Below are 10163 nucleotides of genomic sequence, written 5' to 3'. Positions count from 1 at the left end.
AGGGTCAGGAATAAGGAGGAATTCCTACATAAGAGAAGGCTGGCAGGATTGGGATGACCGAGAAAATTGCTTTTCAAAAAGCAAAAGGCTATTGTAGGAGATAGGAATGATTCTGGAATGATCCACTTGGAGGAGCAGTTTCGAGGAGCAAGGGGGAATCCAGGAGCAAATGTGGTGGGGGGTGGGTGGGGTGTGACTGGACAGGGAGATGTGTCAAGAGCAGCCGAGGGGCAAGCTCTGACCCTTCCTCTCCAAGTAGAGGTGTCTGTCCTCGGGCAGGAGCAGTGGTTGTGAGCTTTGGAGGAATGCCCTGGGAGCCTGGAAATATCCAGAAATGATGGAGAATCCTCATACCCAAAAGACAAAGTACTGGCACACCCCCCCTTGCAGAAGGCGTGTCCCACCCTGCGTGGGAATGCTAGGAGACAGAGGAGGACTTCACAGACAGGATATCAGGGCACCCAGCTTCCAAGATGCGCTCACGGCTAATGGCCAATCATTTGAGGAAAACTAATATCCCAAAGAGTGGTCGCAAACTCAGTAAGTAGAAGCTCTTTTTTCTTTTCTGCTTTTTCAAAGTTAATATCCTCCGAGAGATAAGCGAGGATATCACATCCTTGAAACTGAACCGGACATCATTTTTTTTTAAAAAAAGGATAGAAAATTAAAAGCACAGGAACTAAAACTCTGAAGATTAAAACAAGAATCTTATGGGATCTTGGAGGACATCTAGTCTACCTTTCCTTCTCTGCTGCATTCCTGGCTTGCAAAGCGGTCGTGCTCTCTCATCTTGGCTCTTGGTTCCTTGCTCTCTAGCCACTTGCCCTGGTTCTACCTCTGGAGCAAAACTAAGTAAATCCGCTTCCTCTGCTACAAGAAAGCCTTTCAAACATCTGCAAACACTTCTTATATACCTCTCCCCTTAGTCTTCTTGTCACGGCGCTAAACCACTAATGGGTTCAACTGTGTCTCGCCTGCCAACTTCAGAGTCTTCTCACCCTTCCCCTGGCCTCTTCCACCAGCTCTGCAGGGCCCAGGTAGGGACGCTGCCCCCCAGGCCTGAACTGCACCTGGCAGCCCAGAGGTGCCTGATTTTCCCACCATGATATTATCACTTCCTCCCCTTACTCAGCTGCTATTAACAGCTTCTACGCGGACTTGAGTGTGAGGCTTTCCTTCAAAAACCCCAGGAAATGACTCAGGAGTTCTGTTTCTCTAGGGTTTAATATTAGGTTCAGCTATTCAGTAAATATTTTTTTGACTACAAGCTATGCTCCAGAGATTGTAGTTGGGGCAACTGGGGCATCAAAGATGAAGCCAAGTCACTGGCCTCAGGAAGTTTACAGTTTAGAAGGAAAGTTAAGAGATTTATAAATAAACTCCGAGGTAGACAGGAGTAAGGGACTGCAAAGAGAAAGAGAGGGAGCTACGGAATGCCCAAAGAGATGTATAATCGAAAAGCAGAAATGCTTCCTGATCAACAACGTCTCAGAAGGCTGGGGGCAGTGGTCCCACCGCCCAGACTCCTTGCTGGGATTGGATCGTTTGTGGGTTTTTTCTTCTGGGTTCCTCCTCAGTTCCAGCGGCTGTCCTCTTTGCTCTCAGCCTCCTCTCCTGGGCTTGGAGATGGATGGAGAGGCCTGGTCTTAAGAATCAGCCCTGTCTGGGCCCAGGGAGATGTTGCGGAATTCAGTTCAACTCCTCACTGCTTTTCCTGGCTTGGATCCCCAATTTTGCCCTTTCTTCTAAGTACCGTGTTGACTTAAGGCGCTGCTGACCTCGGGCTGTCTCATGGCTTCTGTGACAGGGACACAAATCCTAGTCAAGGGAACTAGGTTCCCAGCACAGGGGGTGGCCTTCGGGGCTGCAGCCAAGAAACCGATGCTGGAAGGCCCCCAGGAGAGAGTGACATCCCACCCAGAGGCTCCCTTCCCAGGAAACTGTGCGGCGCACGGCCACTCATCCACTGGGGGCCTTGGTTGGCCCTCGCCTGGGCTAGAGCCTGAAATAAAGAACTCTCATCCCATCCCTGCCAATCTGGCGTTTTCTACAGGGGCTCGCTTTGAAGGAGGCTGGTCCCCCAGAATTTCTCCTGTTGCTAATGGTGGGTGGTAGCCTCAGCACCTGGCGTTGGGGTTTCAGATTGGTGGATGAGCCCGCCGGCTTGGAGAAGCTCAAGTGTGACCATGTCACCAAGAGCACGCTCTTGATTTAGGCTGACATGGGTTGTTTAATTTGAATTATTTATGATGCTTTATAGTCCACTGGAGACTGCGCCACAGCTCATTCAATAAGAGAAATCCAGCAGAGTAACTGGAGACCTCAATAGCCAAATCCTTTCTTACAAGGAAGGGTGAGCCTTCTCAAGAGGGAAGGGTTATTTGATCAATAAATATTGATGGATATTGATATGACAGTTACATAGTGTATGAAAATAATAAGGCTGTGATCATACATGGGTCTGTAAATTGATGAAATGGAAATTCATTAGTTAGGGCCCATAAAGCCTTTACTTTGATATGAAGACTCTTCCAGTACCATCTCATAGACCCCAACATGCTCAGACCTCCCGGACATTCAGGGAGACCACTAGAAGATGACCCCATGGCCCCCCAGCCCGCTCCTCTCACCACTGCACATTCCCACTCACCCCCGTGGCATTTTGAGACAGAAATCCAGCCCGAGAGCTTCTGACCTAACTGTTTGAATTCATGAAGGAGCTAAAGACACACTCAGCAAATAAATCTTCCTAGCAACACTGTGTGCTTTAGGAAGAAAAAATTATGGTGGTCGGGGGTGGGACTGTGCCACATGACAGCTAGCACACTGCTGACATACTCAAAAAATATTGGTTGCTACGGCCATTTCCTCCTAGGGTAGGACTCGTCCATTTGGGAAGGCCCCACGGAGCTGACATAGGTGCCTCGATGGCTCCACACCCACCCACAGTCCACCACCACGAGCTGCTCATGCAAAATGTGCACTCTCTCAACAAGCCCCTAGATGATAATTTTCATGGACAGGAATACTCGGCAACTTTCATCCTCAGAGAAGGAGGTGGCAAGCTCCTGAGCTCTGCATGCCTAAAAGTCTGCCTTGTTCCCCTTCCCCCTTCCCCAGCCCCCCATGCGGCCCCGCTGCAGCTATATGGTCGCAGCACCCACACAGCCCGGACAAGCCAAGGCTCCTTCTGCTTCTGGGAACAGTACAGCCTGGAGGCTGGGAGGACGCTGCGGTTCACTCAGACTTCTAGTGCAAGGCTCACTGCCTCTTGCCCACGTTTCTTGCTAGGAGGTTGGACTGCTTGCCCACCTCTCCCCCCCAGTTTCCTGAGCCCCAAACCCAGTCTGCGTCTTTGTGTGTGACTGCGCCACTAGTCCCAAGACTATCGGGGCTGATCTGCCCAGCTCACGGACTCAGCTGCTCACTGACCCCTGTGCAATACCTTTCCCGTCTCACCTGCTGCCCTGGGTGGGGCCCACGAGGGGTCCTGGTTGAGGGATTCGAGCCTCACCCTCATCCCACGGCCACTGACGTTCCCTTTCCAGGCCCCCAATTTTGGAAGAGCTCCTTAGGTTAGGCAAAGCCCTCACTCTTGTGATCTGTTCCTTTCACTGCCTGAAGTCTAGCAAACATCTCAGTACCTCTCTCTTCTCATCCTGCAGACAGAAACTTTGTGCCCCATTCAATGGAAAAACAACTCCAATATCTATTGAAAGCTGGGCAGAAGATGGTGCCTAAGGATGTCTTCCATGTGTTTGTGGCCTGCCACACCTAAGAAACCAACTTATAGTTTCCCATTGGTGTTAGACCCACCAGAAAATATCATTCCCAGATTATAAGCTAGGACAGATAAGGCTGCTCCCAGCCTCTGGGAGAGCTCTGGTTAGTCACCCGACTGAGCCGGCTCAAACACCTTACTGTGAAATCAGCAAACAGCCAATCCCCACAGCAGCTCTCCAACAGGGCCACAGGTTAGTTTTGTCCTATTGCTTCTCATTTCCTCCCTCCTGGTCTTGTTAGCCAGGATGCATCACCTGGAATTCTCGGATGCCTCTCTGTGTCCCTCTATTTCTCTGCACACTCGTTGCACCGCCTCTGCTTGTTCAAACCAGAGGGTTTTGCATGCAGAGTGGTTGATGCCCAACGCCAGGCCGTGTCTGCAGGGAATAGGACTGGCAGGCAGTGCACATCACCCTGTGAGACACACTAATCGCCACACTGATAAATTAAAAAGGAAAAAAAAATGCCTCAGGGACAATGCCAGGCTCATTTTAGAACAGAACCCTTAGCGTGTGTCTCCAGAAACATCTGTCATTTAAAGAAAATGATTCCCACACAACCCCCCAATTTTTAGTTTTTTGGCTTCATTCTCTTCTCTCCACTTGGGCCATTCCAGGAGCTTTCCTTTCAGGGCCTGAAGGGGCACATCTAGCTAAAAAACAAACAAACAAAAAACAGAGCTGGACTCCAGGTCTGTCTGTTGTCAAGTTCAGGATTAGCTGGAAAGCCCTGCCTTTCTGCTCTGGCTGCCCTATCCTGCCAGGCCATGTCCCCAAGACGCGTGTCATGCGCTGTCATTCGCCAATCAGAGCCCAGACGGGTGATATTTAATTCATGTCTGGCCATCGCGAGACAAAGACAAGGCCTTCAGCCGGCAGAGGAGCCTCGGCTGCCCAGACAAAGGGTCCCCCGGGAGCCCCAGCCCTCCCCGCCCTGCTCACAGGCGCAGCGCAGCCAGGCAGATGAAAACCCACGACCCTGGCCCTGCCTCTCGGCGACAGGTTCAGCAGAGACTGACATCAGGGCTCGACTGTCTTAGCTCTTCTGTGGCAGAGCAGCCCATGCTCGGGGTTAGACCTCTGTGTCAAATCCAAATATTTGAATTTTAGGACGCACTGCTTCAGTGTGGCACTTCTGGCTGCTGGCTGTGTCAGCTCCAAAATCCTTTCACTCGTATAGCAAACCCAGCAAAACCAAGCATCTGATGTATGGACCTAACCTACTCAAGTTTAAAGGCTTCACTTCCAAGCCTTGCATTTATTTTGGAAGTAGGAGTGATATAAATAATAAATAAATGAAATGAAACACTTCCGTGGCAATTGTCAGTAACACAAACACAGGATTCCCCTGCAGCCTCCGGACAACAAAGAAACGGTTCCTCATGTTCCAGATTAGCTCTCTGGGGTCCCCCACTCCCACCCCTCCTTGCCCCGAAAACATTCACTGGGAAGTCCAGCGCAGTGCCCCGTGCTAGGAATGGAATCAAAATGGTTTTGTAGGTTGACAATAAGCACAGGAACAGGCTTCTTGCTGATTCTCCGCAAGGCCACTTTGCAAAGCTGCGTCCCCCGTTTCTTTGTAATCCTATTGAACTCTTTACATATATGCTCTGCCTGCCTCTTTCAAAACATTTGCACATTTGTTCTCTCATTTTTCAGTGAAGGTTAAGTGCTGTGTCCCCAGGCCCTAGCCAGGGAGGGCGGCAGGGAAACTAACGAGGGTTGGCAGTGGTGGGAACAAAACCAAAAGCCGATGGGCTTGGGGGTGGGAGAGACCTGGTTTTGAATCTCAGCGCTGTGACTTGGGCAAAATCCGCAACCTCTTCGATCTTCGGATTCGGCTCCTGTTGAGTGGAAACAGCACCCATCTCCCGGTATTCTCGAGACAGTCACATCAGATGAAGCAGGTGAGAGATCCAGCACAGAGCAGACTCTTGGAAATGTCAGGTTCTTCTCTAAGCCCAGAGGAGTTCTGAGAGCTGGGACTTGTCACTCTGGCCAGGACACTTCTGGACAACCCCCGCCCCCCACCTCAGTTTACTCTCAGCTTCCACGGGCCCACCCCCACCCCACCCACAGCAGCACCCCTTCCGTAAGTCCGCCTCTATTTTTCAGGGAAGCTTGGCACCGGAGAAGTTTCGGGAGGCCTTTTGTGTCCTCCAACATGTTCCTGTCACCTTGGGCTAAAATTAGGACTTTAAAAGTAAAAATCCCCAGGAAGTTTGCCTCTCAAATGTGCCTGCCCTATAGAGAGGGACGCAACGATTGTGGGAAAGTAAAAACCTGCCCGTGCCCCAGCCTTCCTGCCAGGCTTGCTCTCTGAACTTGAAGACCTGTTTAGCTTTTCTCAAACCTCCATTTCCTTCGTTGTAAAATGAGATATTAGAATAAGATTATTTCTATTTATTCTCTCATTCTTTATGTAGCCCCCCATTTTAATTTCTGGAAACCGGAGATAACACCTCATATGTAAAGTTATTATGAGGCTTCAAAGAGATTGTGTATGTAAAAGGTACGAATCTCCATCGACAAGTTCAGATGTAAAAGAACTATCACATTTTTCAAATCTCATCATCTCTGAGCCCCTCACCCTCGGTGTGGGTGGGAAATCTAACTTTGGACCTTCTTGGGACTTTCTCTCCCACAACCGAAATGGAGTTCCAGAATCTTCCATTGCACTGGGGGTGAAACTGGAGGGAGGGAGGAGAGGAGGGGACCCTGGGGTATCTCCGGACAGCCCTGCACCCACCACGTGGGACTTCCAGGGCATCTTGGATTACACCGGGAAGCCCAGGAGCAGGGTCCCTTCTCCTCGCTGAGCTCGTGCCCTCACCCCAGGACACTGTCGGGAGGCAGCAGCCCCCACCATGGCACCCACATCTTCTCTCACCTGCAGTCAATTCCCCACCACCGTGCGAGGCAGGAGAGTTCTCTCCAGCCTGGCCCACACCTCCTTCTCCAATGTCTCCTGTCGTCCTTTCTCAGGAGTCCTCCGTGCCCGCCATACTCAAGAGCTACCTGCAGCTCACCAGGTCTCCCCAGTCCTGGTGCCTCACGGCCCTGCATTTGCTGTCCCCTCCACCCAGAACACCTTCCCGTGCCCTCCCGAGCCGCCTTCAGCTGTAATTCTTCAGCCCAAGCTCACATGTCACGGCATTCAAAATGCCTTCTCCTAGACTCTGCGTTAGAGAGCCCTCCTTTTGCTGCCACTATGGCCTTGCTCTGGCTCTTATCCCATTTTATTGTACCACCCGGGATGCGTGTCCGTTTTCACAACCCGTCTGAAAGCAATCTGACTTTAGCTCTGTATCTCCAGTTCCCGGCATGTGCCCGGATTAGTGAGGGCTTGGTCTAGGGTGCTAAGTGCGTTTTCCTGTTAGCAGCAGCACATCCCCTTTCCCTCTTTTCCCCTTTGCCCTCTCCTCATGACTCTTGCCCCTGCACTTGAATCGGGGGCTGTGCTACCCGTTTGAGGCATTTGGGTGTTGCTGCGACCACCAGGTCTGAAATAGTGACAGCTGCCCTCTCCCAGCCTCCTAACCAAAGAATCAGATGTGAAGCTCCAGGTCAGCCTGTCCCACCTCCCACATGGGGCAGGACTTGCCTTATGCTGGTCACTCTGTCTCTGCTTCCACAATTCCCAAGGCCTTATAGGAAGGGCCGCCTCGTGCTCTCACATGGAAGACACTCGCACGAGGGTAAAGCTTCCTGAGAAGACTCTCCTGGGTGTACAGGAGTCAATTCACACTGCTAGTGAGGACAAGGAGGTCCAGAACACACGGACGTGGAGAAAAGGATGATCCTGGCATTTGCAGAGCTTATTTTTCCTTGCAATTACAGTCCAGGTGAAAAGGATGCTTGACCACTTACTGTGAGCTCGTGGGCCGAGACCTGCGGGTTGGTTTGGGTGGTAAGATGGCCATAGCCTTCCACCCCAGCTGCCAGGAACCTGTGTTACCTCCACAGAGAGTTCTGGACTCCAACAGTTTGGGGAGTAGAAATAAATGAGGGGAAGACAGTGGCTCTTTGTGCCTCTCAAAGGCAGCAGTGTTTCCTCGGGCTGGCATGGCCCATGGGCAACGTGCTGGCCTTCACATGCGAATGCTCTCCTTTCCTGACGCATAGACAGCGCCGTGCCAGGCCCCGTGCCGGAGGGAGACTCTGTGTGTCCTTCACGGGGCAAGGGTGGCCCATAAAGAAGCAAATGGAAATAGCCTTCTGAGACGACTATCAATGCCTCATCACCCCTTCTTTTGCCCCTGTGATGCCAGTTTAGTGGCCCCTCCCCGGGCTGGATTTATTCATTACTCCCATAACCTGGGAACCAGCAGTGGTCTTGAATCCACTTAGACAAAGTGGATTTTCTTAGATTCTCTCTCTCATTTCCTTTATTTAGAATCATTTTCAAAAGTTGGAAGTCATGGACATCTTAGTTTTTATAGATAGTTTTCTGTTAGTGCAAGCTGAGCCATCAGCGTGATTCATTCATTCATTTACAGGTTTCATTAAGCCCCAGCTCTCCACCAGGTACTGAGGAGATGGAGAGGAAATGCTCCTGTCCCCAGGAGGTTGACAGGTAAGTGATGGGACGACCACCGATCACCATTCACCACGATGCATCGATGCATCGTAGCAGAGAGCAGCATGCCTGGAGGTCCAGAGGATGGGGTAGCGAGACCAGGCCCCAGGATCTTGGAAGGCTTTGTCTTGTCACAGCCAACAAACAGGAACCCGCTTGGGGCTGACAGTGGGGACGGCAGGCCGCCCCATGAAGGTCCCGCATGCATGGCCGTTTCAGGAAGGGAAATGAACTCAGGACTGCGGGAGGGCCGGTGTCCATGGTGGTGTGGCAGGAGATGTTGATGAAATGGTCAGCAGAGGAGTGGTGGTGAAAATGAGCATGGACGCCATTTGGAGCTTAGCTTTGACCCTAAAGGGAACTGGGAGCGTTTGTAAGATTGTTGCCGGATGTTGACGTGATCTGATATGGCAAGCAGGCCACGAGCCGGAACAGTGAAGCAACCCCACGTGGAATGCAGCATGTCACCAGCGGGCCGGGTCAGCCCAAGGAGACAGCTCTGCCATTGAGACGTCAACACACGATTCAGAGACCTGGGCTTCTCCTCCACCCCGGAAGACAGGCTCCCCAATGGCAGGCACCACTGCTCTCACTTCTGCTTCCCGGGAACCGAGCACAGTAGATACGTGGTAAGGGTGAGACAGAGGTTCGTTGTATGGATGGATGGACAGATAGATTAGATAGATAGATATATAGAAACATAGGGACATAGATGGGTGGATGGATGAATGGATGGATGGATGGATGGTTGGATGGATAGACATATAGATGACAGATACATAGATAGATACATAGAGACATAGGGACATAGATGGGTGGATAGATGGATGGATGATTGGATGGATGGATGGATAGATAGAGACATAGATGGGTGGAGGGGCGGATGGATGGATGGATGGATGGATGGATTGATGGATGGATGTGTGGATGGATGGTTCTGCCTTCTGGGAGAAGATGGAGCAAGTATAATCCCTCTTTCTGGGTTTTCATACTAGGCTTTCTGAAACCTGAAGACCACTCTTCCTTTACTATTATATCTTCAGGCTACATATCCTCAGTTCCTTCCACAGCACCTCCTGGGACGTAGTCTCCAATCCCCCACCATCCTGCCTGAATTTGTCCTCTTTTGTTGTTGTCCCTCTGATTAAAATGTGGTCCCAGGCGAGCTCTGGCCTCAGGGGAGGCTTTCAGAGCCCTTCATCTGATAATTCTCCAACCCCTTTTCACCTGGTTATTCTGTCAAGCACTTACTGCTGCTGTATTGTATTTGTAGGAAATAAATCCTGAAATAGTTCCCCTGTGTTCTACATTTAAACCATATCTCCTTCCACAAAAATAAAATAAATTTGAAAATATTTCCCAATTTGCAATATATGGCTTATGCCGTTTCAACTCAAGTGCAAACGTCTGTCTGCATTTAGCTCTTTTAAACTTCAAGGTTGTTGCAGCCAAATAAGGACATATTATCTACATCCTCTGGCCTTACATCACCTGCAAACACGGTCAGTGTTCAATGGCCTAATTCAGATCTCCAGTAGACATATTTAACAGGCTAGTTCCCCGTGGCATACCAACTCAAAACTACCCTGGGGTCAGGGTTTTTCAGATACTTTATTGGGCCATGAAGCAATTTAGTTAGATTGTCTAAATCAGCAAGTAAAAAATATATATAGCATAGAACAGAATGTATCGGCATCTATTGCACGTAGTAAGGGGCCATTCCTTCCTGTGAAATTTCTGTTTTGGCCGCACAGACATTTTCCTAAGGTCTACCTAGTCCAATTGCAGACATACAAGTAGTA

General features: G+C 50.4%; 1 long non-coding RNA gene across 1 annotated transcript; it reads left to right on the top strand.

The window, feature by feature from the left end:
• Nucleotides 1-415: 415 nt before the first annotated feature.
• Nucleotides 416-9686, top strand: LOC119535156. The gene is made up of 4 exons (XR_005217175.1): nt 416-540; nt 8282-8358; nt 8780-8990; nt 9357-9686. It is a non-coding gene; the product is annotated as an uncharacterized LOC119535156 (long non-coding RNA).
• Nucleotides 9687-10163: the final 477 nt, after the last annotated feature.

Source organism: Choloepus didactylus, chromosome 5 (genome assembly GCF_015220235.1).
Source record: "Choloepus didactylus isolate mChoDid1 chromosome 5, mChoDid1.pri, whole genome shotgun sequence".
Lineage (NCBI taxonomy): Eukaryota > Metazoa > Chordata > Mammalia > Pilosa > Megalonychidae > Choloepus > Choloepus didactylus.
The sequence above is the reverse complement of the archived record's forward strand: the minus strand, read 5'-3'. Positions and strand labels throughout refer to the sequence as shown.